At 41.5% G+C, this 27500-nt stretch overlaps 1 long non-coding RNA gene across 4 annotated transcripts in view; it reads left to right on the forward strand.

Annotated features, from left to right (window-relative positions):
• Positions 1-27500, forward strand: part of LOC137626344 (uncharacterized) — a 674176-nt gene that overhangs the window by 153748 nt on the left and 492928 nt on the right. Inside the window, exon 1 of one of the 4 annotated variants that reach the window (XR_011041018.1) lies at positions 18039-18360. The exons of the other annotated variants lie outside the window; for them this stretch is intronic. This is a non-coding gene — a long non-coding RNA (uncharacterized lncRNA). Of the gene's footprint in view, positions 1-18038; positions 18361-27500 lie in introns of those variants that run through there. 4 annotated transcript variants of the gene reach the window in all.

Below are 27500 nucleotides of genomic sequence, written 5' to 3' on the forward strand. Positions count from 1 at the left end.
AGTATGACTTGTGTGTCCCCGACCCTTTGTGTCCCACGCGGTACCCACGTGGTTCAATTGTGCTTTCTCTTTGTGCTTTCCCTGTGTGCGCTTGTGTCTCGTAGTGCTTCTCCTTCATCATGGAGCATCCTCGCCGTTGTCCTAGGCCTATGGCCGGCAAATCGTGTGTAGCGCTCCTCTCGAAACCAGAAGTTGACCCGCACTCCTTGTGTTCCTTGTACAGGGGCAGCGTGTGTTCCCCTTCCGCCACGTATCCGGAGTGCAAGTCGTGGAATGAGGTGCAGTGGGTGCGATATAGCACCAAAAAGAAGAAGGCGACGAAGAAGTCGCCTAGGAAGACCAACGTCCCTTCCTCCCTTACTTCGACGGGCGCCTCGTCGGTCCGAGCTTCTCTCCCAACCTCCCCTACCCAGAGTAGGGGACGAGGTAAGTCCGTTGCGGGGAAGAGGCCCGCGGCCCTTCCCCAAGAGTCTGACCTTCATGACAGTGGGGTTGTGGCATCTTTCCAGGCGAGTGAAGGGCCTGATGGAGGGGCGGGAGTGTTTTTTGGAGATGGTGGCCTGGTGCCTGCAGATCACGTCTCCTCTGATGACCCCATGTGGGGTAAGAATGTTGCTAATTCCTCTCCAGCCTCTTGGGCGTGCTTTTCAGGTGGTCGAGAAGGAGCTTTCCTGGCCGTCGGACAGACGCCCTTCAGGTCCACGATGAGGATGGAGGAAGACTTCGAGACCTGGTCTCCCACGGGAGAGCCTCCTCGTTCCCCCCCAGCGCCAACCCAGAGGTGTTTTTGCAGGCGTCGTCTTCCATGGAGCGTCGCAGGAATCCTCCTACACCATCGCGGGAGGCGAGGCCTTCGAAGAGGGCCTATAAGTTGTCGATCTCCTCATTGGAGGAGCTTTCCTGCTCTTCGGAGGATAAGGCGCTGAGGAAGCTCAGGAGACGAAGGGGGAAGTCCTGTAGGAAGTTGTCGCGCTCTCGCTCCCCCTCGAGGTCGCGCCACGAGAGTCGGTGCCCAAGATCCCCCAAGAGCAACGAATGGGTGATGGTTCACCGCGACAGGCTTCTGGAGCTAGCTGCGGCGCCGGGCCCCTCAAGTTGGCGTCCAAGGATGAGCTCCCTGGATAGATACTCCTCCGGCAGCAGCGGCACCCGACGGAGGGACTCCTCATGGCAGGTTCCAGTTGACAGGCATAAGACCGCGAAGTTTCTGGCTCCATCCGCCCAGCGGAGAGAGTCACCCCTTTGGTCTGGCAGCCGAGTCCTGACCTCCAAGGGTCACCTAGCTCGTCACGAGCGCAGCCCTAGGCCTTCCTCGACGGGCAGGCCCGCAGATTCAAGGACCTCCAGGAGAGATGTTAGACCCAGGATAAAGGACTCCATTCCGACAGCGATACCCGTCCTTCGTCGGGAACCCCCGCGAGTCGGTCCAGGAGTCCCCCATGTGCGAGGTCCTCCGTCGGAGTACCCCCGTCACCGTGTGCGGACAGAGTGTCGAAAGACAGAGTGTCGAAGGACAGAGCATCGAAGGACAAAGTGTCGAATGGACAAAACGTCGAACAGACAAAGTGTCGAACAGACAATGTGTCGAACAGACAATGTGTCGAAATTATAAAAATGATAAATGATAAAATATAAATGATAAAAAGAGAGAGAATACAGTATCCATTTAACTAACGACCTAATTAACCTTTAACTATATAATAATGTTTACATTGGTATATCCTTACATATAACTATATAACAATGATAAAATATAAATGATAAAAAGAGAAAGAATACAGTATCCATTTAACTAACGACCTAATTAACCTTTAACTATATAATAATGTTTACATTGGTATATCCTTACATATAACTATATAACAATGTTTACAATGATATATCCTTACATATAACAATTCTTACATTAATACATTTGTATTTTCATATTTTATGTCTTCTCATAAATAAACTTTTATTGCTTATATTGATGTATGATGCATGTTTATGATCCTATATCCATTTTATTTTTTCAAAAGCGCTGAATGACCTTGTAATCCCAGTGCTTGGCATAAGCCTAAATTGAATAATCAAATAAAAAAACATTTATAACTCCTTGTAACTCTCTATCTTCTGGATGACCTTGAAGTTCCATTGCTTGACGTAAGCCTAAATCAATAATCAAATCCAATCTATCTCTCTCTCTTTTTAACTTTTGTCCATTCTACACTTTGTCCATTCGACACTTTGTCCATTCTACACTTTGTCCATTCGACACTTTGTCCTTCGACGCTCTGTCCTTCGACACTCTGCCTTTCGATACTCTGTCCTAATACCCCCGTCACATGTACCAGCACCCCCGTCGGAGGAGCTCGACGACCATGGAGAGGGGTCAGCAGCGGAGGTATCGGCCTATCGGAGGGTGATAGGCCTCGTCAGAAGTCATCACAGGCTGGACGTACCGGAACCCTCCTCCGAAGATGCATGGCGTTCCAGCCTCAATAGAATAGTGGACGTCCCGGTCCAGCAGCGCCCCTCCTTGGCCCTCCCTTTGGCGAGGGACGTTATGTTGGGAAGGGTCCACGTGGACAGGATCGTGGCCAACCACGCCGAGGCGCCCAAGAGCCAGATCGCCTCCAAGCTGCTCCAGGGCCTGAAGTCCCAGAGCAAGTTCTACCTCCCAGAGGGACAGCGAGCGGGCGCCTGTGCACTGGAGCCAGCGCTCACCGTGTTGGGGCAAGGAGCCTCAGAAGAAAGGGCGTCCATGGCTCCGATCTGCTTCTCTCCTTCGGAGGCGGTCATGATGGAGGAGATATCGAAGGACCTTGTCAACGTCTCCTCCTGGTGGGCCTCCACCCTGGTGGGCGTTCAGTCGTCCTACGACCTGACAGTACCGGAGACGCAGGCCTTGCTCAAGAAACTCATCAGTTCGGGAGGCAAGGCCCTGAAATTCCTATCATACCAGTCGCTAGCCATGTCCGCCAACTGGGTCCTACGAAGGAGGGACACCGTTTTAAGCAAGCTAACTAGGAGGCTGCCGGACAGAGAGGCCAGATCTCTGAGGAACCTGACCCTGTGGGACGACTCGATTTTTCCTCCGAAGGCAGCGGAGGAAGCGATGGAGAGAGTCCGGAGGCTAAAGGAACCGTTCGAGACCAGGCCCCACCTGGTCAGAAGGCTGACGTTCAGAAGGTCCTCCGTCGACACGCCTCGCCCTCCTCAGCCCGCTCCTAACCAGCCTAGGAGAGACAACTCGGCGACAACATGGTCCCAGTCGTCTCAGCCCTCCCGTAGGGGATCAGCCTCGACCCAAGCCGCCTATAGGCCGTCCTTTGCGGCGTCCAGAAGAGGGCATTCAGGCCGCTCCTCGAGGAGAAGATAGGGAGGGAAGCCCCCTACTCCTGCCGAAGCCTTAGGTGGGGGGATGCCTCATACGTTTTTGGCAAGCATGGGAAGAACACGGAGCAGACCCGTGGACCGTGACAGTTCTGAAGGAAGGGTACAGTTTGCCCTTCCTAGTTAATCCTCCACCTCTGATACCAGACCAGCAGGCAGAGTGGGTAGCCCCCAAGGATCCCTTGAAACGGACAGCTCAGCAGGGAGAGGTCTCAGCGATGTTGGCAAAAGGGGCTATGGAACCTGTTCAGGACCCAGGTCCGGGGTTCTACAGCAGGCTGTTCCTGGTGGAGAAAGCGACAGGAGGATGGAGACCGGTCATAGACCTCTCAGCCCTCAACAAGTTCGTCTGCAAAACCGACTTCAAAATGGACACTCCAAAATCAGTCTTGGCGTCCTTGAGAGAAGGGGACTTCATGATGTCAGTAGATCTCAAGGATGTTTACTTCTAGATCCCAGTTCATCCCTCCAGCAGGAAGTACCTACGGGTGAAATGGGAGAACCAGACGTTGCAGTTCAAGACCCTCTGCTTCGGGTTGTCCACTGCCCCACAAGTCTTCACAAGGGTCTTCACAACGGTCTCAGTCTGGGCACACGAACAGGGCATCCGCCTGATTCGTTACCTGGACGACTGGTTGCTACTTTCAGCCTCAGAGGAAGTACTGAAGGAGCAAGGCGCGATGTTGCTGCGGTTCTGCAACGTTCTGGGGATCACCATCAACCTAAAGATGTCTCAACTGATACCCTCCACCAGGACTACCTACCTCGGGATGGTTCTGGATTCCTGGTTAGTGAAAGCCTTCCCCTCCGCAGACAGGCTGGACAACTTAGACCAGTTCCTCCGCCCCTTCCTGACGGACCAACCCAGGAGGGCGAAGGACTGGCAGAGACTGATAGGCCACCTTGTGTCTCTGGAGAAACTGGTCCCCCAGGGCAGGCTAAAGCTCAGGGAGGTCCAATGGAACCTGAAGAAAAGCTGGATCCAAACGAATTCCCCCCACAGAGTGGTCCCGGTGTTTCCGAACACGAAACGGGTCCTGGAATGGTGGAACTGCAGGACGAACACCCTCAAAGGGGTGCCCTTTGCGGCCGACCCTCCGGAGATGCTCCTGTTCACGGACGCATTGAAGGAGGGGTGGGGTGCAGCTGTATACCAGGCTAAGTGGGCCACCTTTACCAAATGGTGCGCCACTAGGAACATCAGGCCCCTGAAGGCCTCCATCCCGCAAGTAGCGGACTTCCTAGTTTACCTCAGGGACGTGGTCAACGTGTGTCCATTCCAGCCATCAGGGTAGTCCGTGCTGCTCTGGGCCAAGTTTTTCTCCTGAAAGGCATAGACCTGGGTAACTCCAGACATATCTCAATGCTCATTAAGAGCTTTGAGCAATCATGCCTCCCGCAAGCTGTGAAGGTGCCACAATGGGACGTGGCAAGGGTCCTGAAAATGTTATACGAACCTCCGTTCGAGCCCCTGAAAGACATCGTGGACAAGGATCTCACTCTCAAGACAGTTTTCTTGCTGGCGTTAGCATCAGCTAAACGGGTAGGCGAGATTCATGGTCTGTCCTACGAAGTGGCTCACTCGAAAGATTGGCGAGAAGTCACGTTCAAGTTCGTCCCTTCCTTCATAGCTAAGACCCAGAACCCTGCCGTATGGGACCCCAGGTTTGAGGGTTTCTCAATTCCGGCAATCCCCCGGTCGGACGACGTGAAGGATTTGCGCCTATGCCCCGTCAGGGCAGTGAGGAAATACTTGGAAAGGACAGCAAGACTCCGTCCCGGGATCAAAAGTCTTTTTGTTTCCACAGGCCTCGTGAAGAAGCCAGTCTCGAAGAATACCATTTCCTTCTGGTTGCGGCAGGTCATCATCAGGGCCTACAGTAAGGCGGGAATCCCCCTGCCGGGTAAACCCAAGCCCCATGACATTAGGGGCCTGAGTACTACATTGGCCTTCGAGAAAAATATGGCAGTGGGCCAGATCCTAAGGGCAGGCACCTGGGCCAACCAGTCTACTTTCACGGCTCACTATTTGAAGGACTATTCAAGAAGATCCCTGGACGGGTTCTCGATAGGTACCGTCGTTTTTGCGCTCCAAACGGTTTACTGTAAAGGCATAGCCTCAGTGATAACCGCAGGTAACAAGCACAAGAGAGACAGGTTCGTTCCTTAAACCCCCTTGTACCTTCTTTCCCTTTTTCCGCTTCAGTGAGTTTCTTAGGCACTAAGATGGGTTTTTGTGTAGTTTCCTCTCAATCGTTTTCTATGGGGTCAACACGACCTAGCCCTCTTTCTAGGTCTCTGGATATTCCTCAGCACGGTCTCAAGAACTATTTAGGGCCACGCCCACCTCCTAAAGTATAAGTCTCCTTAGAAAGTAGTTCGAGGTAAGTACTTCGTGTTGGGACAAATCACAAATTTTAAGTAATTTGTATTTTTCCTAACATTACTTACCTCGAACTACTTTCGGGTAATGGCTCACCCTGCCTTCCCCGAGTGTCCCCTGGTATTCTTAGAGACCTTAGCAACCAAGAACTTACTGGAGGTCGAGACTTAAGCAAGCATGCTCTCTGACCCGGGGTTAGCCTCAGGGCGCGTATCACTCCGCCTGAGGTTACCCCTCATAGAAAATGGGTTTAGGGTAAGCTACACAAAACTTTGGTCGGATGGGAGGAGATCCCAGATACTCCTAAGAAAGTAGTTCGAGGTAAGTACTGTTAAGAAAAATACAAATTACTTAAAATTTGTGATTTTTATTATGAAAATATAATTTTGCATCCCTTATCCCATCTAGCAGTAGAGATACTGAGATGAGAATGGGCAGAAGTCCACTCGGTCTCTCTATCAGCTCGCCTCATTCCTGGCACGAGAAATGTGCTTGCCGACAATCTGAGCAGAGCATCGCAGATAGTGGGTTCCAATTGGTCCTTGGATCATCTTGTAGCCAACAAAGTCCGGACTTTGTGACGTTCCCTGACTGTGAACCTGTTTGCAACGGCCCTGAACTTCAGGCTCCCGCTGTACTGCTTTCCAGACCCAGATCCCAAGGCGCTTTGGCAAGATGCATTCCAACAACGGTGGGACAACATCGACGTGTACGCGTTCCCACCATTCTATCTGATGAGAAGAGTACTCAACATGATCAGAATATCAGTCAATCTTTCAATGACTTTCATAGCTCTGCTATGATATCACACGGAATGGTTCCCGGACCTTCTGCTGCTCCTGACGGAGCCCCTAAGAGAACTTCCTCCACGACGCAATCTACTCAGGCAACCACATGTCAACATTTCCACAAGGCAGTAGCTTTGCTACGCCTTCATGCGTAGAGACTATCCAGCATCTACTCTCTCAGAGAAGTTTATCGCAACAAGTCGCGAAGGGGATATCTGGATAGCTGCGAAAGTCATCAGCTTCATTCTACCAGGCAAAGTGGGACATCAATCCATTCAATACCACTATTCCAGCAATAGCGGAATTTCTCGTGTATTGAGGGAGGAAATGCATCTTTCAGTTTCAATGGTTGAAGGCTATCGCTCAACCTTGAGTCTCGCCTTTGAACTGAAACGAGTGGGCATTTCCAAATCTTTAGAACTTCCATCCTCATACGTAGTTGTGAACTTACCTGTCCTCTCTCAGAGGTGAGACCTCCCCCACTGCATGTGGTTCAAGTTCTTTGAACCCTAGAAGGATCCCCGTACGAACTATTACGACAGGCGACAGTTTGCCTTTTAACCTGGAAGACGGTGTTCCTGCTTTCCTTGGCCTCAGCCAAACGAGTTAGCGAATTTCATGGTCTTTTGTTTGATGTCGCTCATTCAAGAGGATGGGTAGAGGTAAGCCTCAGGTTCATCCCTGGGCTTGTTGCCTAGACTCAGAATCCAGGTTTCAGATCCTAGATTCCACTCCTTCCAGATGACGAGTCTCCGCTCTGTAACTGTTGACCCAATCATCTGTTACTATGCCCAGTAAGAGGTTTGAGACTCTTCCTCAAGAGATCAATAGCAGCTCAGCCCAAAGCGTCCTCATTGATCGTCAGCACGGGCAGAAACGAGAAGGATCACAGAAAACACAATCTCCGCATGGATTCGCAGGGTTACTGTCCTTGCTCTTATTCCCGATCCTCCTCCAGCACGTTGTCCTAGAGCCCACAATTTCGGGTATAGCTACGTCTTTGGCCTTCAAGAACTACTCTGTGATGTAGGTACTGCAAGTGGGCGTGTTGAAACGCCAAACTACATTTACCTCCCACTACCTGCAGGGTGTAACACACAGGAACCTCAATACGTTTTCTATCGGTCCTGCGGTGGATGCACAACAGCTGGTGTAGTACCTCAAGCTCCTTATTGGACAAGTAGCAGAAAGTTGAGGGCACTGGTTACCCTGGTTTTAGTCTGAGGGAATGAAAGGGAAAATCTGGCTGTTTTCCTTTTTTCATCCTCCCCTCTTTTTGGGAAATCAGCATCCTGGGTTCTCTGCACAAACTCACCTAAAACATCTGCAGGTAAACCATTGCTCCCTTGTGTATCATAGTATTGTTCCAATACTGTTGTGTCCCCATACCCTGGCGAGGTGGTATTGGGAATGTCTCGGTCTCCTCGGTCATTCCCTGCAAGTCTCAGAATAACCTTTACCTTGACAGTCACATTGCTAGTTTCTCATCACACACAGCTTACATAGGCCGCAGACCATGCTTAGCAGGTGTAGCGAGGTGTTAGGGTCTCCTTATTGTCGCACTAATCTGCACAATAGGGAGTACCCCGAGTAGGGCCAAAAAGCCAGATTGGCAGGGACATCCACCCTCCTAATGGGTGAGTCACCCTTATAAATAGCATTGGTTTGTATTCCAGTTACGGAATAAATGACACATTCGGAAGTAATTTGTATTTTTCCTAATGATGCAAACCTTAGCTATTTATACATACTTGCCCGCCAACCCTGTCCCCCTTGAAGTCCTACCTCCAAGCAAAGTGAGCTCAATCACAGGTGTGTGAGTGGGAGGGGTAGTAAGCTCCCCCCCCCCCCCACTAACTAGCGGGATGGGTAGTTAACCCTCGGTAAATTTTATTGGTTCGTCCTTTCAGCTTCGCTAAAACTAATACCCCAATAAATAGCTAAGGTTTGTATTGTTAGGAAAAATACAAATTACATCTGAATTTGTCATCTTCAGTATAGATTAGTCACCGGAAATCTTAAAAGAATTTTTCAATAAGCCAATTTTTTTGGCAATTGAAGAAGACACAGACCTAAAGGGTTTTTCCAAAGTAAATAGTTACGTAATTATAATACAAATCTACACTATTTATAAAGGTATTGCTTTTGGCGAAGCTGAAAGGATGAGCCCTTAGAATTTATGAAGGGTTAACCACCCATCCCGTTAGTTGGGGGGGGGGGGGCGGTTGGCCGCTAGAGGGTCGTTAGCTACCCCTCTCACTCACACACCTATGGCTGCTTCACTTTGCCTTTGGTTCGGATGGAGAATAGCTGTTGCCGCTCTTCCTCCTCGCCTATTTTTTTTTGTCTTTTACTTCCAGTTTGTGTGTGTGTTTTTGCCTTCCTGCCGGCCATGCATACCTGTACCAGTTCTGAGGCCCACTCCTGTGGTACTTTTATATCTGCTTAGGACACCGTACCCCACCACTTGTGTCTGGCCTACAGGGGACAACGGTGTGATGAAAGTAATAAGTGCGTCGAATGTTGGGATTGGTCTGCCTTCCAGTGGAAAAGGTTTGGGTGTCAGTGAAAGAAGAAGGCTAAGTGAGATTTTTTTCCTTTGAAGGTTCCGCTTGAAGCAGGGGAAAACTAAGCTTTCTTCTTCCGCTTCCTGACCTTCCTCTGAAGCTCCGGTTCAAATGGTTTCCTCCGGGGAACTGTCGAGTAGTAGCGTATACCAATCAATTCCTGGACAACCTCGGTCCTCGAGAGATGTTGTTGCTTCCCCCTAGCAAAGCAGCCCCAGTTCTCCCTCCGAGGGAATCTTTATCGCTTTCTTCTTTTCTACAGGTTTGGCCATCCCTGGGTTTGCCCGGCCCACCTTTGAAGGAGGCTCTGCTGCAGCTACTTCATCTGGGTGCTGGGTTGCAGCGTTTGTCGGCGTTTGAAGTTGATCCTTTGGTCCTGGTCGATGTCGTGGTGTCGGAGGATCCGTCTGCTGCCCTGCCAGCGGACTCTGTTCCTCCCCCTTGCTGACCACATTTCGGTAGTGGAGCAAAGTCCAAGGCATGTCTCTTCTCTTCTTCGAGTGATCTCTCGTTCTTGATAGAGGCCACTCGTAGAGACTCCTCTTCAGAGGCCTGCTGCTGATCAGCATGCTGATCCTCCTGTCCCTGCTGGAGATCGTCACTGTGGTCGTAGACTCTGCAGTGCTCATTCGCCGTTTTGCCTTAGTGGTGCTCCTTCGCCTATGGCGAAAAGACGTCTCTTCGGCTCTTCAGCTTCGTCACCGCCGCTTTCCTCTTCAGAGCATTCTTCTCGTCTTGGTTCTGCTGGTTCCATACCTTCCCCTATTTCTCCGGACTCGCCTACTCATAAACGAACCCCAGTTTGTGACTCCTTGTTGATGACTCATTCGTGATCCTCTCCTAGGGATGTTCACCCTTACCAAGGGCACATCCCATCTCCAGATCATCGTTTTTCGACCAACTGCTCGCCGATCTCCTGCTCAGCGATAGCTTGCTTTTCAGTCTACTGCTCACACACTTGCTGCTTGCCAACCTACTGCTCGCTTATCTTCAGCTACTGGCTCTTCTCCGTCTCGCCGTTCCCAGGATCGCCGATCGCCGATACGTCAGTCTTTTAATCATAAATCGCCTACTCGCTGACATGCGACTCACCCAGCGCCCACATGTAAATCTCCTTCTCACCGATCTTCCGATCAACGATTGCCTATGCATCGATCTCCTGATTGCCTATCACCAACTCGCCGATCACCGATGCGCCGGTCACCTGCTTGTCAACCTTGCCGTTCGCCAAAGCAGTGTTCACCTTACTACTCACCAGCACGTCGTTCACCAGAGTGTCAGTCCCCAACTCGTCGATTGTCAGATCCCTGATCGTTGACTCACCATTCACCCTCTTGTCGGGTGTCAAGAGTTGACCTAGCTCCAATGCATCAGCAACCAACATGTTCCACAAACCTGTAGCTTCACTACGACTTCACGCCTGGAGACTATCCAGCATCTCTCTCAGAGAGGATTTTCGCAACAAGTTGCGACTAGATGTCTGGATACCTGCGAAAGTCATCAGCAGCAGTCTACCAGGCAAAGTGGAAAGTCTTCTGTGGTTGGTGTCGTGGAAGGGGTATCTTTCCTCTCGATGCCACTATTCCAGCAAAAGCGGAGTTCCTCGAATATTTGCGTGAAGAAATGCGGCTGTCAGTCTCGGCAGTAAAAGGCAATCGCTCAGCCTTAAGCCTCGCCGTTAGACTGAAAGGAATGGACATTTCTCCATCGCTAGAACTTTCCTTACTCATACGGAGTTATGAACTTACCTGTCCTCAGTCTGAAGTGAGACCTCTCTCATGGAACGTGGTTAAAGTTTTCAGGTCTCTTAAGAGACCTCCCTGTGAACCATTACGCCAGGCAACTGATCGGCACCTGAATTGGAAAACGGTGTTTCTGCTAACTTTGGCTTTGGCCAAAAGTGTCGGTGAACTTCATTGTCTCTTATACAACATCGCCCATTCAATGGGATGGGGAGAGGTAACGTTCAGCTTAGTTCCTGAGTTTAGTGCTAAAACTCAGAACCCAGGAGTAGCGGATCCACGATTCGACTCCTTCCAGATTTCTAGTCTCCGTTCTGTAACAGATGACCCAGACCATCTCTTACTCTGCCCAGTGAGGAGTTTGAGGCTGTATCTTAAGAGAATAGCCACAGCCCGTCCCCATGTGCCTGTACTATTCGTTAGCATTGGAAGGAACAAGAGGAGGGTCACCAAGAACACCATCTCTGCATGGATTCGCAAGGTCATAGACCATGCATTGAATCCAGACCCTCCTTCAGGTCGCCCCAGAGCTCATGATGTCAGGGGCGTAGCTATGTCCCTGGTATTCAAGAGAAACTTCTCATTGACGCAGGTTCTTCAAGCTGGTGTGTGGAATCGTCAGGCCACATTCACATCCCACTACCTGCAAGACGTGACCCACAGGAGACTTGATATGCTCTCTATCGGTCCTGTGGTGGGTGCACAACAGCTGGGGTAAGACATCAAGCTCCTTATTGGACAAGTAGCAAAAGGTTGAGGGCATTGTTACCTGGTTTTAGTCTGCTTTAGTGAAAAGGTTTGATTGGGTCCTATTCTTTTCTTCATCCTCCCCTCTCCTGGGTTCTCTGCACAGCTGACCTCAAACCGCTGCAGGTAAACCATGCTCCCTTGTGTACCTAGTATCAAGACTAATACTGTTGTGTCCCCATACCCTAGCAAGGTGGTATTGGGAAAGTCCTGGTTTCACAGTTTTTCCTTCTAAAGACTCTGAACGGTCACACTTCTATATACCTCAACACACAGCTTGCGTAGGCCACGGACCTTGAGTAGCAAGGTTTTAGTGAGGTGCTGGGACTCCTTATTATTGAGTACCGACATACTCAGATAAGGAGCCCCCGGGTGAGTCACCCCTATTAAATAGCGTGGTTTGTATTCCAGTTACGGAACAAATGACAAATTCGTAAATAATTTGTATTTTTCCTAACTATACAAATTTTAGCTATTTAAACAAACTTGCCCACCACCCCTATCCCCCTTGAAGTCCTACCTCTAAGCAAAATGAGCTCAATCACAGGTGTGGGGGGGGGGGGGGCTCTGGGCAGTAGCAAGCTACCCTCCCCTACCTCCGCTAACTAGCGGTATGAGTAGTTAACCCTCGCTAAATTTTAATGGCTCGTCATTTCAGCTACGCTGAAAGTAATACCCCCGTTAAATAGCTAAGGATTGTATAGTTAGGAAAAATACAAATTATCCACGAATTTGTCATATTAAGCTATCACGAATGTCAAATTGCTGGTAAACCTAATCAAGTTATTCCCAAGGCTCCCTTTTGTAACATTCCATCAGTGGGAGAACCTTTTGAGAATATCGTAATTGATATAGTTGGACTTTCGCCTAAAAGTAAAGGAGGGGATATATATCAATGAAAAATCCTTGATAGACTAACCGTTATCCAGAAGCAATCCCTGTAAGAAGCTGCAGTGCGAAAACTGTAGTTAAACGCTTGTTGAGGTATTTTTCAAAGTTTGGTCTGCCTTGCATTAAACAAAGTGATAATGGCAGTAATTTTGTGTCCAAATATTTCAAAGACAAAATGAAAGAGCTAGGTATCAAACTTGTAACTTCCACAACGTATCACCCAGAGTCACAAGGGATTGTAGAAGGTTTCCATCAAACGTTAAAAAGTGGCTTATGAAAATTGTGTAATAACTTTGAGCATGACTGGGAAGAAAAACTACCTTATATCTTGTTAGCCTTATGATTGACACCTATTGACACTACAGGATTTAGTCCTTTTGAGTTGTTTTGTCACACCACTAAAGGACCTTTAGAAATTTGAAAGTGTAACTTAATGCTTCAAGAGCGTAGAGAGGATTACATTCAAAATTTAGAGAATTACAAGGAGAATTTAAGGAAAGCTTGGAAATTAGCAATAGAAAACGAGAGCAACAGCCAAGGGTAAGCAAAAAGGAGGTATGATTTTAAGGCAAAAGAGAGAAATTTCTGTGTGGGATATAAAGTCTTAGTATTAATTCAGAAAGAAGGTTCCCCATTATCTTGTGGGTTCGAAGGTCCTTTTCCTATTTCAGAAAAAGGGGCAATTTGACTTACTTAATTGATATGGGTAGACGTAGAGCTAAGTGGCTGCACATATACTTGCTAAAGAAATACAATGAATGCCCAGTGCCAGTAATAACTGTCTCACAGCTAGAAATTAGTTTTTCTAAATTATCCAGAAACTGTCAGTGATAAATTAGGTCTAACTAATCTTTTAGAACATGATATTGAGTTACTGGACACAATACCTATTAGACAAGTCCGTATCGCAGGAGTCCAGAGAAGGCAAGCTCAGTACGAAAGGAAATTAAGTGTATGTTAGATAATAATTTGATAGTTCCTAGCAAGAGTGAATGGAATTCTCCGGTAGTTCTGGCAAAAAAAGGAAGATTGATCAGATAGGTGGGGCATTGATTTCAGAAAAGTAAACAGTGTTACTAAGCAAAGTAATTTTCTACTTCCCAGGATCGATGATCGCTTAAATAGGATCGGAAATGCCAAATTCATCTCCAAATTTATTTGGCCAAAGGTTATTGGCAAGTACCCCTAAGTAGTCAAGCTAGGGAAATATCCGCTTTTATAGCACCGTTCGGTAGTTATGAACCTAAAGTAATGCCCTTTGGGTTAAGAAATGCAGCCAGTACTTTCCAAAGAATAATGAATAAAGTTTTAAATGGTATTGATAATGGTATCGTGTATTTAGATGATCTTGTTATATTTTCAAAAACTTGGGAAGAACATTTACAAATTTGAGCTAAAGTCCTGGCAGCCCTTGAAAAAGCGAACCTTATTTTGAATTTAAAGAAATGCAAATTTGGGAAAACTTCTATCCCTTATTTAGGGCATAAAGTAGGTCTCGGTAAGATTTGTCCAAAAAATGGGAACACAGAAGATATCATCAATTTCCCAGTTCCAGCTACTAAAAAGCAGGCCATGAGGTATCTCAGGATGGTTTCATATTTCCATAGATTTGTACCCAATTTTTCAGAAACAAGCGCTCCCATAACTAATCTTTTTAAGAAAGGGCGAAGTTTTATATTTGATGAGGAATGTGTGTAGAATCTTTCAATAAATTAAAGGCTGTAATGCTTCACGAGCTAATATTATTGTTACCTGATTTTAGCAAGGAATTTAATTTAATGATCGATGCCAGTGACATTGGTATAGGAGGAGTCTTGTTGCAAGAAGTGACTGGGCCGAATTACCCAGTTGCTTATTATTCAAAGAAACTAAATAAAACAGAAAGATTATTCAACTACAGTGTTGAGAAGGAATTGTTTACTTTAGTTTTAGCCTTGCAACACTTTGAGATTTATGTAAGTAGTAGTCCTTTTTGAACTGTGTATACTGATCATAATACGTTAGTTTATTTGGAAAGATTTAAGAATAAGAATAAACGTCTCATGTGTTGGAGTCTAAAGCTACAAGATTATAATTTGAAAATAATTCATGTAATAGGAAAGAATAATGGGATAGCTGATAGCCTTTCCAGAGATCTTTCAGAATGAGAAAAATTTGTTTTTAATCAGCGAATTATGTTGTATTTTATTCATTTATTTTTTTAACTATAATTTTGTGTTGTGTGAATGGAATGCAAAAGAAGTATGTTTGGCTAATGTTAAGTTGAAGCTTCATGCAGATGTTCCTCATTTCAGGGATGAATGCGTTTTTCCTACAAATCTTTAAAAAAGATACAATACTTTTGAAGGGATACGTTATTAAAGATAAAAATATCTATTCCCAAAGTATGAGCAGGGAGACGTTATTTGACTACCGTATTGTTTGATCAAACTTGTCATCATGTCACTGTTGTCAGCATTTTGAAAGTAAACCGAGCCTTGACTAGTGCGAGTGTGCACGTTAAGGGGACTGTTCTGTTTTGACCAAGATGTCATCATCTTAATCAGTGGAGTCAGCATATTTTGAGAAAGCGAGTCTGAGGGATATCCTTGTTTATGAAGTATGTCATCATGGGTGGACACCGCTGCTCTTTTGTTACGACTTAACACGTGGTCCAGATTGCATCAGAAATTTCTTCTAAGCTTCCATGTCGTGATCGAAGTCGCCGTTTTTGAGGAGGCCAATCGAGACGCAGAATTGTTTAAAAAAAAAAAAAAAAAAAAAAAAAAAAAAAAACGCTTTCTATAGAAATGATCACTGCCCACTGTAATTAACTCCACCCATACATGGGTATATAAACTTCAAGAAGAGATTGTCCAGGAGATCCATCCAGCCAATCTTCTGAATTTTTCAGATCACCTACGGGGTGAACAAGGGAAAGGCCCATGCCAGCAGGAATTGTTGGCTACTATACCACCACCACTGTCCAGGAGATAGGACAGGTCATAAGAGACGCGGGGAACTATGTCCGAAGCAGATGAGAATCAAGTCCTTACGAGATAAGAAGCAGAGAAGACCAGAAGTCTGATAGAGCCAGATTCCATCCTTCCCTTTAGACAACAAACGCCTATCTCCAAAATCCTGTTTTGGCTGAGAAGAAGAGACAAATTGAAGCAGCCAGCCCTCCCTACTTGTGACGAGAAGTAGCCCACATTGCCTGCAGCCTGCCTTAGTTCAACACTATCATCAAATTCTTGGAGAAGACTTCTGATGTCCCATCTTGATGCCACCCTTTCTTTGACGTCTTCGAATCCGGTCATCGTGCCAGTTTCCTCTGAGCTTCAGCTGCCCTTCTGCAACGTTCACAAGTCTCCGTACTAGTATCGTATCAGCAGCTGCAGAAAACTATTCCTTAAGTATTTGTACCTTACTGACTTCCCCTTTTCTGCTGATGTTTTGATTGATTTGATTTGTCAGTTAAAGGAAACGAATTAGTAACATTGATTTTCTTTATAAGTTTGTGAATAAACGTGTTGCGTTTTTTTATGAGTTTTTTTTTTATAATTATTTCCCATATTTAAATGGTGGTGGTTGGAAACATTTATTTTGATTATTAAAAGAACCTGTAACGATTTTAAGAGATCGTAACACCTTCCTTATCGGGTAGTTGAATTGGTAGAACTTCATAAGTTCAAACTTGCAGCAAATGTTTTTATGTTGAAGAGGCTGACATAGGTCTTTTTATATTTTATACATGAAATATCTGCTTTGATGTTGTTACTGTTTTTAAAATATTTTAATTATTCATTATTTCTCTTACCGTTTATTTATTTCCTTATTTACTTTCCTCACTGGGCTATTTTTCCCTGTTGGAGCCCTTGGGCTTATAGCATTTTGCTTTCCAAATAGGGTTGTAGCTTAGCTAGTAATAATAATAATAATAATAATAATAATAATATTGATAATAATAATAATTTGCATGAAATTATCAATAATTTGCATGAAATTATCAATAATTTTTCTCCTTTATATCTGGATGACAACTGAAGAAATTTGTCTTTATTGAGAGCACTTTAAATGCATTTAGTCTTTCCAAATTCTTAGTGCCTCATAGAAAAGTTTATATTGTTTTCAGTGTTGAAAAGCAGTGTTCTGCCTTTGATGTAGCCATGAAAATTGTCAGGATAACTAAAAAAATTAAAAGTACCGAAAAATTGATCAAATAGAATAGCTGGAAATAGGATAATAATCTAATTCCACACTTTAGCACATTCAAGAACATGGCAGGCTTCGCGGTTTTCTAGCTCCACATACCTGGAGTAAAAAAAAAAAAAAAAAAAAAAAAAGAAATTAACTACCTTCCACCGACAACCCAAGGTCGGCAGTCTCGACACTACGGGAACGACAGTGTTTTCTCCCCCTCTGAGCTGCGTTTGCAGCTTCCTATGTGCGCATGCGCACAACTAAACACCTTGCAATTGGAACTGGAACTGTGAAGTGCACAGTTCTATGCAAATATTTTTTTTTTCATGAACTGTGAAAGGCTACAGACAATAAGCTTAAGGATTATAAATTGTACAAGTATAAAGAAAAATTATTTTGAATGTTATGGATATCAAATGAAAATAGGGGGTGCTGGAGTTCTACAGTGCCTATGCACGAGCAGCCTCTGGACCTAAAGTACATTGAAAGGTAGACGAAACATGGTTCATTTGAACGTTTCAATGGACAAATGTCTTCCTTATTTGAAAGTTCCACAAATTAGATTTTTTAGGGTTTAGGCTAAGAGTACCTTTTCATCTTTGTTTATTTCTTAAAATAGAATTTCACGGTGTTTGGGGATTTAGAAATTGAATAGTTGTTCATATAGTTAAATACAAATAACTTGATGGCAGCACTTTCAGATTTACGTGACCCTTATGTACAAATTGAATGCAGTATTATTCTCGTATCTTCGCATACCGGTCTCGCTACTTCCTTGCTATGCACAGATATTGTGAACACGATGTTTAGCAGGTGTGATCTGTTATTTTCTTATTATTTTTTACAATTATCCTTAGTATAAAGGTCTGCCTGTCTCTGCTTTTACTGAATATTTCTTTTCCAAGGTTTTTCTATTCTTATTCATGTATATTTGTCTATTACCAAACACTGCTAACATCGACCCATTCATTTTCTTAACATAAAAATATAATATTAATTGTCCCCTGGAAATATGTTTGAAGCCATACAGCACATAACCTTCTGAATACTATAACGTACTCATCTATTTGTTTATTGTTGTCATGAATAGCTGCTGCTTACGAAGTGGACTTTTAATACAAATCCTGAATGAGATCAATCTGGATTGTGTTTTGAAGTGAAAGTATTTTCTAAAGTCCACCATAATTTTCCGTGGAGTGGAGACATAAGAAACAGAAAATGGTGTCGTTGGGAGGGTGATATTCTCCTCGGGTGCGTCGTTTGGGAGGGGGCGAGGGGCCGGGCGACTGACAGTCACTGGTGGGGCTGCTGTCTGTTATCCTGGATACTCCAGGGCTGCCTGGCCGTCTCATGCTCAGACAGTCAGTTTTGTCTTGCACGTGAGAAGAAACTGCTGGTGTTGCGTTGTTTCCCTCCGTTGCATATAAGTTTCCAGTGCCAGGAAACTTGGCCAATCCAAACTAATCGTTTTAATTCGTATGCATGAATCGATTGTTTCGTTTTTTGTTTAGAATTGCTGTTTGTTCACAAAGTGCAGCTATGTTTGATTGCCGATCTTGCTTCATCTTGATACGTTATCTTTTATTTTGAGGTTTTTGCTTGATCATATTTTTACATTTGGTTGGCACGGGGAGGAATCGAAGGATTTTGAATACCCAAAAGAAAAGAAGCATCTTCGAATAGAGGTCAGTTATTCTTTCAGATATATATATATATATATATATATATATATATATATATATATATATATATATATATATATAAATGTGTTGGTGTACATGCGTGAAATATAAAGATATGTTAAATCTTTATTTAACATCGGCCAAAAGCCTATTTGTACATGCTAGATATATATATATATATATATATATATATATATATATATATATATATATATATATATATATATATATATATATATATATATATACACACATTTAGCCTAAATGCGTCTGTATGTGTGAACGTCCATATTTTAGGCCATGTCTTAGAAGACATACAGGCAGTAGGACTATAAGAATTATTGCATGGTAATTTAAGTTTTTAAATATGTGAGGTGACGTCGTGCCTTTTTCTAGCAAAGTTTGATAGAAGTCCAAATAAAATAGGCCATGTTAAAAGGAAGGGGATTAGCCTGAGACGAAGAGTAATACTTCAGATTATAGATCGATAATATGTGAATCAGCATGTTTCCGATTCTGGGAGCGAATGGCTACAGTAGTTATCAGTGTTGTTGTTAATATGTTCTTAGATATACAATCAGTGTTGTTGTTAATATGTTCTTGGATATACAATCTCATGGACAGAGTTGATCTCGTTTATGACCTGTGATCCATGACTTCTTAATTATTCACAGCTAATTGTCATCAAGAAACTGACCTCGTAGGAATTGTGTTTTGTATAAATATGATGCATCTGTGTTTTATTTTCATTTTGGGTCTGATGATGCCAGTAGACAAATGTATTACCTTAAATGAAATTTTTACTTATCCTTTCATGGCTCATATATATATATATATATATATGTATATATATATATATATATATATATATATATATATATATATATATATATATATATATGTGTATGTTTGTATATGTATATCTATGTATATACATACACACATATATATACATTTATATATATTTAAATATATATATACATATATATATATATATATATATATATATATATATATATATATATATATATATATATATATACACAGTATATATATATATATCTGAAGCATTTGTTCTACAGTGGACTAGTAACAGCTGATGAGGATGATGATAACCTATCTATCTATCTATATATATATATATATATATATATATATATATATATATATATATATATATATATATATATATATATATATATATACTGTATCTATTAATTCATTTAATAACCTTGAAAGGGAAAGGGAAGAAATTTGATTCAAGTTATATTAGAACTTTCGTCTCATTGGTGATGTTAATATTATGGTCACGCTCAAATACATCATAATTAGTCTGATGATATACATTATAAGACGAAAGTACTAATTCCAATGGAGTCTTTTAACTTTCCTTTCGTGGCTATGATACATAGATTATTTTCATTACGTGTTAACAACTGTGATACCTACGCATGCAGATATATAATATATATATATATATATATATATATATATATATATATATATATATATATATATATATATATATATATATATATATATATACATACAGTTTGTCCCATAAGTTTCCATGCATAAGAAAAATAAATGTTTCTTGACATACCCCATTTTTTTTTTCTTTTTATAAAATATGCTCTACATGACTGCTATTTTGTCGGAAACGCGTTTCCTCCACTGCTGAAGAACACTTCTAAGAACATCTGGAATTATGTTTTTAATTGGTTTTACAATACGTTCCTTGAGATGATTTATGTTTTGTATTTTTACCTAATACACCATGGTCTTTAAATGTCCCCAAGGGTAAAAATCAAGAAAGGTAGGGTCCGAGGATCAGGGAGGCCACTCCACAGGACCACGCCAACCAATCCAAGTACCTTGAAATTGTTGATCAAACACCGACATACCCGTATACCAAAATGATTTGGAGCTCCATATTGTTGAAAGTTCCAATCCTTGTATAGCAAGGAGGGAAAAACTCCTACTTGCAAAATGTTAAGGTACTTATCAGCATTAAGATCCCCATTAACAAAAAAGGGTCCAATAATTTTATCACCCCATATTCTTGCCCACACCATCGCTTTACCGGCACCTGGCATCTAGGCTATGTCGGGCTCATCCAGGGAGGGTTATCATGACTTCAATAATGTAAGTTTTGCCGGTTAACCTCTCCACTTACGTAAAAATTTGCTTCATCACTAAACAATATCTTGGTCAAAATGTTTGGATCTTCTCTGAATTTTCTCAATACTCATTCACAAAATTCCATTCGTCTATCTGGATCGTCGTATACTTTTTTTTTTTTTGTTTGGACTCTGTGTAAGTCCTGTAAGTATCCTGTCTGTTGTACTTTGATTGCTGACTGTGCGTCTTCTACCACATCTTGCTTGATCCAATACACTTCCTGTTTTTTTAACTAAAGTTTTTCCACAGTGTCAAGAGTGACACTCGTCCCATTTATATATATATATATATATATATATATATATATATATATATATATATATATATATATATATATATATATACACAGTATATATATATATATATATATATATATATATATATATATATATATATATATATATATATATATATATATATATATATATATATATAGAATAGTGTTTGCAAATACTACCTGATATATAAAACTTCAATTATACATGTATGTGTGTCTGTCGGTATAATTTTTTTTCAAGTAGTCTTATAACCAACGCCTTGTTCTCTTACGGCAGAAATAATAAGCTACTTCAATTGTATTATTATTATTATTATTATTATTATTAATTATTATTATCATTATTATTATTATTACTACTACTACTACTAGCCAAGCTACAACCCTAGTTAGAAAAGCAAGATGCTATAAGCCCAAGGGCTCCAACAGGGAAAAATAGCCCAGTGAGGAAAGGAAATAAGGAAATAAATAAATGATGAGAACAAATTAACAAGAAATCATTCTAAAAACAGTAACAACGTCAAAACAGATATGTCCTATATGAACTATTAACCACGTCAAAAACAGATATGTCATATATAAACTATAAAAAGACTCATGTCAGCCTGGTCAACATAAAAAAAAATTGCTCCAACTTTGAACTTTTGAAGTTCTACTGATTCAACTACCCGATTAGGAAGATCATTCCACAACTTGGTAACAGCTGGAATAAAACTTCTAGAATACTGTGTAGTATTGAGCCTCATGATGGAGAAGGCCTGACTATTAGAATTAACTGCCTGCCTAGTATGACGAATAGGATAGAATTGTCCAGGAAGATCTTGTGGAACATGCATAATGAACTAATTGAACGACGGTGCCAAAGATTAATTTCTAGATCAGGAATAAGAAATTTAATAGACCGTAAGTTTCTGTCCAACAAATTAAGATGAGAATCAGCAGCTGAACACCAGACAGGAGAACAATACGCAAAACAAGGTAGAATGAAAGAATTAGAACACTTCTTCAGAATAGATTGATTACCGAAAATCTTGCAATAAGCCAATATTTTGTGCAATTGAAGACACAGACCTAATGTGTTTCTCAAAAGTAAATTTGCTGTCGAGAATTACACCTAAAATTTTAAAAGAGCCATACAAATTTAAAGAAACATTATCAATACTGAGATCCAGATGTTGAGGAGCCACCGTCCTTGGCCTATTTACAATCATACTTTGAGTTTTATTAGGATTCAACTTCATACTCCATAATTTGCACCATGTACTAATTTTAGCTAAATCTCTTTTAAGGGATTCACCAACCCCAGATCTACATTCAGGGGATGGAATTGATGCAAAGAGAGTAACATCATCTGCATATGCAACAAACTTGTTTTCTAGGCCAAACCACATGTCATGTATATAGTATGAAAAGTAATGAGCCAAGAACGCTACCCTGTAGAACACCGGATATCACATTCCTATACTCACTATGGTGCCCATCATCAATAACTCTTTGAGATCTATTATTTAAGAAATTAACAATAATGCTAAGAAATGACACACCCACTCTCAACTGTTTGAGTTTGAAAACAAGGGCCTCATGATTAACACGGTCAAAGGCAGCACTAAAATCAAGGCCAATCATACGAACTACGTGACCACAATCAAGGGAATTCTGTACAGCATTGGAGATTGTAAGGGCATCACATGCTCCAAGGCCTTTACGGAAACCAAATTGCAAACTAGGGAATAGATGATTACCTTCAGCAAACCTATTAAGACGTTCAAAAACTTTAGATGATATGGGAGTTACGGAAACTGGGCGGTAATCAGTTGGACTTGAGCTACCACAAACACATTTACATAGAGGAGTAATATTACCAATTCCCCAACAAGTGCTAAAAGCTCCTCTTCTTGCTAACTTGTGCAAAATAACAGATAACTTTGGAGCTAAGAAATCTGCTGTCTTTATAAAAAAACAAAGGAAAAATGCCATTTTGGTCTACACCTCCATAAGCATCAAGGTCCATCAACAGAGCTTTAATCTCACGAGATCAAAAAGCCAAACTAGTTAGTTTAGCCTCAGGAAAACAGCAATGAGGAAGTTCAAGTTTTTCATTACTCTGTTTACTGTCAAAAACATCAGCCAACAGGGTTACCTTTTCCTTTGGACAGTGAGTGACTGAGCCATCTGGTTTAAGTAAAGGAGGAACTGTTGCATCTACACCAAAGAGTGCAGATTTAAGGGTAGACCACCATTTATGTTACCAATTTGTACCAGAAAGGGGTTTTTTATAGTTAAATTGTACTCCTTTTCAGTTGAGGCATAAACTCTCTGAGCAAAAGCTCAAAGCTGAGTATAGTTGTTCCAGGTCAAATCTGATCTGTTACCCTTCCAAAGATGATAGGCCTCCTGCTTCTCCAAATACGCACGTCTACAATCATCATTGAACCACGGTTTGTCCTTCACTCGGTACCTTAGCACACAACAAGGGATACGCCTATCAATTATGTTGACTAGATTCTCATTCAAAGGGACAACAGGATCTTCACTACTATATAATTGTGACCAATTCAAGCACAAAAGATCATGCAAAATCCCATTCCAGTCTGCTTGGGATTTCATATAAATTTTACAAGAGTATGATATATCAGGGACAGGCTGCTCAGTCTTCACTACTAATGAAATCAAGGCATGTTCAGATGTCCCGACTTGAGAACCAACCTTACTAGTTATAACGCCAGGGGAGTCAGTGTATACGAGGTCCAAGCAATTCCCAAACCTTTGAGTAGCTTCATTTATGATTTGCTCACAGCCTGATTCTGAGGCAAAGTCTAAAGCTCTTAAGCCATGGCGATCGGTAGGAGAGATAGAACTTAACCACTCCCTATGGTGAGCATTAAAATCTCGAACAAAGGCAAAAGAAGCCTTTCTATCATCATCTTTTATCTTAGCCATAATGGTAAGAAGACAATCGAAGATAGAATCATCCATGTCTGGATTCTGGTAAATGGAACACAAATAAAAGTTGTTATGCCTGCCACATACTTTTATTACCTGAATCTCATGACATCCACATTGATAGCAGGACTTATGAGAAGCAGGGTACTCGGTCCTAATATACACCGCCATTCCCCTGGCCCTAGGGATGGCATCACGTTTCAACATTATTGGCTTTTTGAAACCACTTATAAGGAGTTCAGAGGAGTGCCTCATATTAGAAACCAAAGTTTCTGAGCACAAAAGAATATCATACTGTCTGGACGCAACTGTAAGGTCATGGATATTAGCATAAAGACCACGAATATTGCAATACGGAAGACGACATTGACGAAATCGAGGACGTACTTGTCCCGGATTTCGCTCAATGTCTCCAGACAGCATAAGAATTAATAGAAATAAAAAAAGAGATATCATACTTGAAAACTAGACTAACACAAATTATAACAAAAACACTATGTACAGAATTATAAATAAAGTGATTGATGAAACCCATAGACTATAGTAAAAAGTAAAAAAGCTGGTCAACATGGAGGAGCCAATACACCATGCAAGGCTAAATACCCTCCAGGATAGCCACTTCAATTGAAGGGAGGACAGTAAGGATGGTTTTGAGAAGAAAAAGAATCAGAAAAGGAAAAGACAACCTTTTGATAAACCACCAGGCATCCATGGCCCTTCTATTAAGTCTGCCCAACTCACCATTTCAGAAAAACAAGAGGAAGAAAAAAATAAGATAGAATAGTGTGCCTGAGATTACCCTCAAGCAAGAGAACTCTAACCCAAGACAGTGGAAGACCATGGTACAGAGGCTGTGGCATTACCCAAGACTAGAGAATAATGGTTTAATTTTGGAGTGTCCATCTCCTAGAAGAGCTGCTTACCATAGCTAAAGAGTCTCTTCTACCCTTACCAAGAGGAAAGTAAACTGAACAAATTGCAGTACAGTACTTAACCCCTTGGGTGAAGAAGTGTTTAGTATCTCATTGTTGTCAGGTGTATGAGGAAAAAAGAGAATATGTAAAAAATAGGCCAGACTATTCTGTGTAAGTGTAGGCAAAGAAAAAATAAGCTGTAACCAGAGAGAGGAATCCAATGCATTACTGTCTGGCCAGTCAAAGGATCCAATACCTCTCTAGTGGTAGTATCTCGAACTATAGGTCTTATGTAAAAAATGAGTTATGACTTTAGGTAATCATTCAGTCAATCGGTCAAGTAAAATTTGGTGTTTTGTTAACATTTGGGCTAATGCTTTTCGATATGGGTGATACTGTTTGGGGTTGATAACTAAATCAACTGAATAGGTAGTCCTTGTAAGTGCATCTACACTATTCAGCTTTGTCGTCTGCATGCAAGCCGTACCTGTAGTAATGTATATATCCTAGTAAACATGTACATGCACACTCCTATGCACACATACAATATATATATATATATATATATATATATATATATATATATATATATATATATATCTTGCTGTGTAACTAGAAGAGCTGAAATATATAAATTTGAGGATAATGGGATGAACTTGTAGAGATTGTTAATCAACATACATATATAGGACAGACAAGTTTTTCCCCAGGATATGAGACCGAAATTAAAAGAAGGATAAGCATGGGATGGAGAGCTTTATTAAACAAAATGAGATTATGAAAATTGAAATACCACTTTCTTTTAAAAAGATACTTATTTAATCAGATGTTCCTATCAGTATTAGCTTATGGATTAGAAACTTGGAGCCTTACTAAAGCCTTAGAACATGAGCTAGTTATAGTTCAAAGAGTAATGGAAAGAATAATGACTGGGATAACACTAAGAGACGGAAGAAGAACAACATGGATACGAGAACATCCAGTGGTGGGAAATGTAACTTCATTTCCAACATAAACTACTTTCTTAGTATTCTTAAGCCGAAAAACAATTTAACAGAAAATTAAAAGGCACCAACAGTGCAATCTTATTGGTATTCTATCTACCAGACTAAAAAAAAATTGACACTTGAACATTTCAGCCAAGATATTTCATCCACAGCCCTTGCAATTTTATAAGTGTTTTATGGAAAAAGATGTTTTAATTGTTCAAAGTTCCATGACCTCTCTACACAATGTATGGCTGGTGAATTATGTTTTCATTGGAAGGGAGCTCACTTTCCCAACTTGAGACAACATACAATATAGACTAGAACAAGTTATAATTGTGACAGCTATTAATGAGTATGGTGCAGCCGGGACAAACTTGGCTAGTAACTGGCTAGGAAACATGCCCAAGCCTTGACTTATTCCACTGTAGTATCTAGTCCAGTTGATTAGTCTAATAGTTTAAAAAACTGCTTGTTCTCTTGCAGGTGGTAATTTTCATGATAATGCCACCTTTTCATCATTAAGTCCCTCAAAAAACTAACCATCCGAAGAGTTTTATTCCTATAGCTTTATCAGGTAGAAATGCAGGGTCTGCATTCTATAAAACTATCGTATTCTCACATTGCTGGTATTATTCCCAAATCCTCATCTCTACAAGTATTTCTAAAGAGTAACTGGAGAAAGGATTCTTGTACAGAACATGTTTGACACTCTTGCCACTCTTGACTCCACAAGGTATATGGATGAAACCTTTCAGAAGTAGAGATGGTTGACCTTGAACTCTCTAAATCAAAATGTGACAAGAAATAAACGAGTACTTAAAAGTGCAATCTCTCCAAAACCGAAAAAACTTAATTTTGAACAATGTTTGACTAATCCCAAAGAGGTTATTTTTACAGTCAATCTATAAATGCACAAAATCCAATTGTTTCGGTAATAGAAATATTTTCTCGACTCTTTGGTTCGGAATCCGAACCTAAATTCATTACTAATTAAGCCACACTGTGTGGTGTACAGGTCGAGGTCCAATAAGAATCCTTATGGCACTCAAGAAGCGAAAGGAACCCTATCTAATAACCCTTGAAGAAATAAATCTATCCCCAGTTATAGGCATAATCGGTAAATCAATGAATAAAGCATCTCACGACATTTTTTGCTGCAGAAATGATCACTTCATATCTAAATTTCATGTCATTAAAATTGTAAGCATACATAGAATTAATAATCTGAATGAAAACTTTAAGATCAGAATTAGAAACCTGTATAGTAGATTAGAAATCCACAGCACAGATTGTATGTGTGTTAATCATCTGATAAAAAAAGCCTGCAACAAGCACTTTATCTTAATAAATTTATAGAAAAACTAAACCACAATCCAAATGGTAATCAGAAAGCAAATCCTAATCAAAATAAACATCAGGAAATTATATGTAAAGAACCCAAACCTGCTAAATAAAGTAATGCTAACGCATTTTAAAAGAAGCCCAACTTTAGCAAAATAAACAGAAAACCATCTCCATAGCCTTAATGTTCAATCCACACATTATTCTTTAGAATATTGATGGTCCTAAAACCCATTTGCATTTAGGGTAAATTGAAAGTTGAAACGAAAAATTAGAACCCTATTTTTCCTTCATTAGGAAATTATAATGTGACATATAGTGCCGTTCCTTTTGCTGATATATTACGAACAATCTATATTCATTACAAAGTAACTTATGATGCTATGATTTTCAACACTTCAGTATTCCAGTTGTCTAGAGTTGATGTACATTTGACTAATAACTCCTAAAATAATTATATGTTCAGTTTTCTGTGGGACGCGAGGTGTGTTGCTGTAA

This window comes from Palaemon carinicauda, chromosome 33 (assembly GCF_036898095.1).
Source record: "Palaemon carinicauda isolate YSFRI2023 chromosome 33, ASM3689809v2, whole genome shotgun sequence".
NCBI lineage: Eukaryota > Metazoa > Arthropoda > Malacostraca > Decapoda > Palaemonidae > Palaemon > Palaemon carinicauda.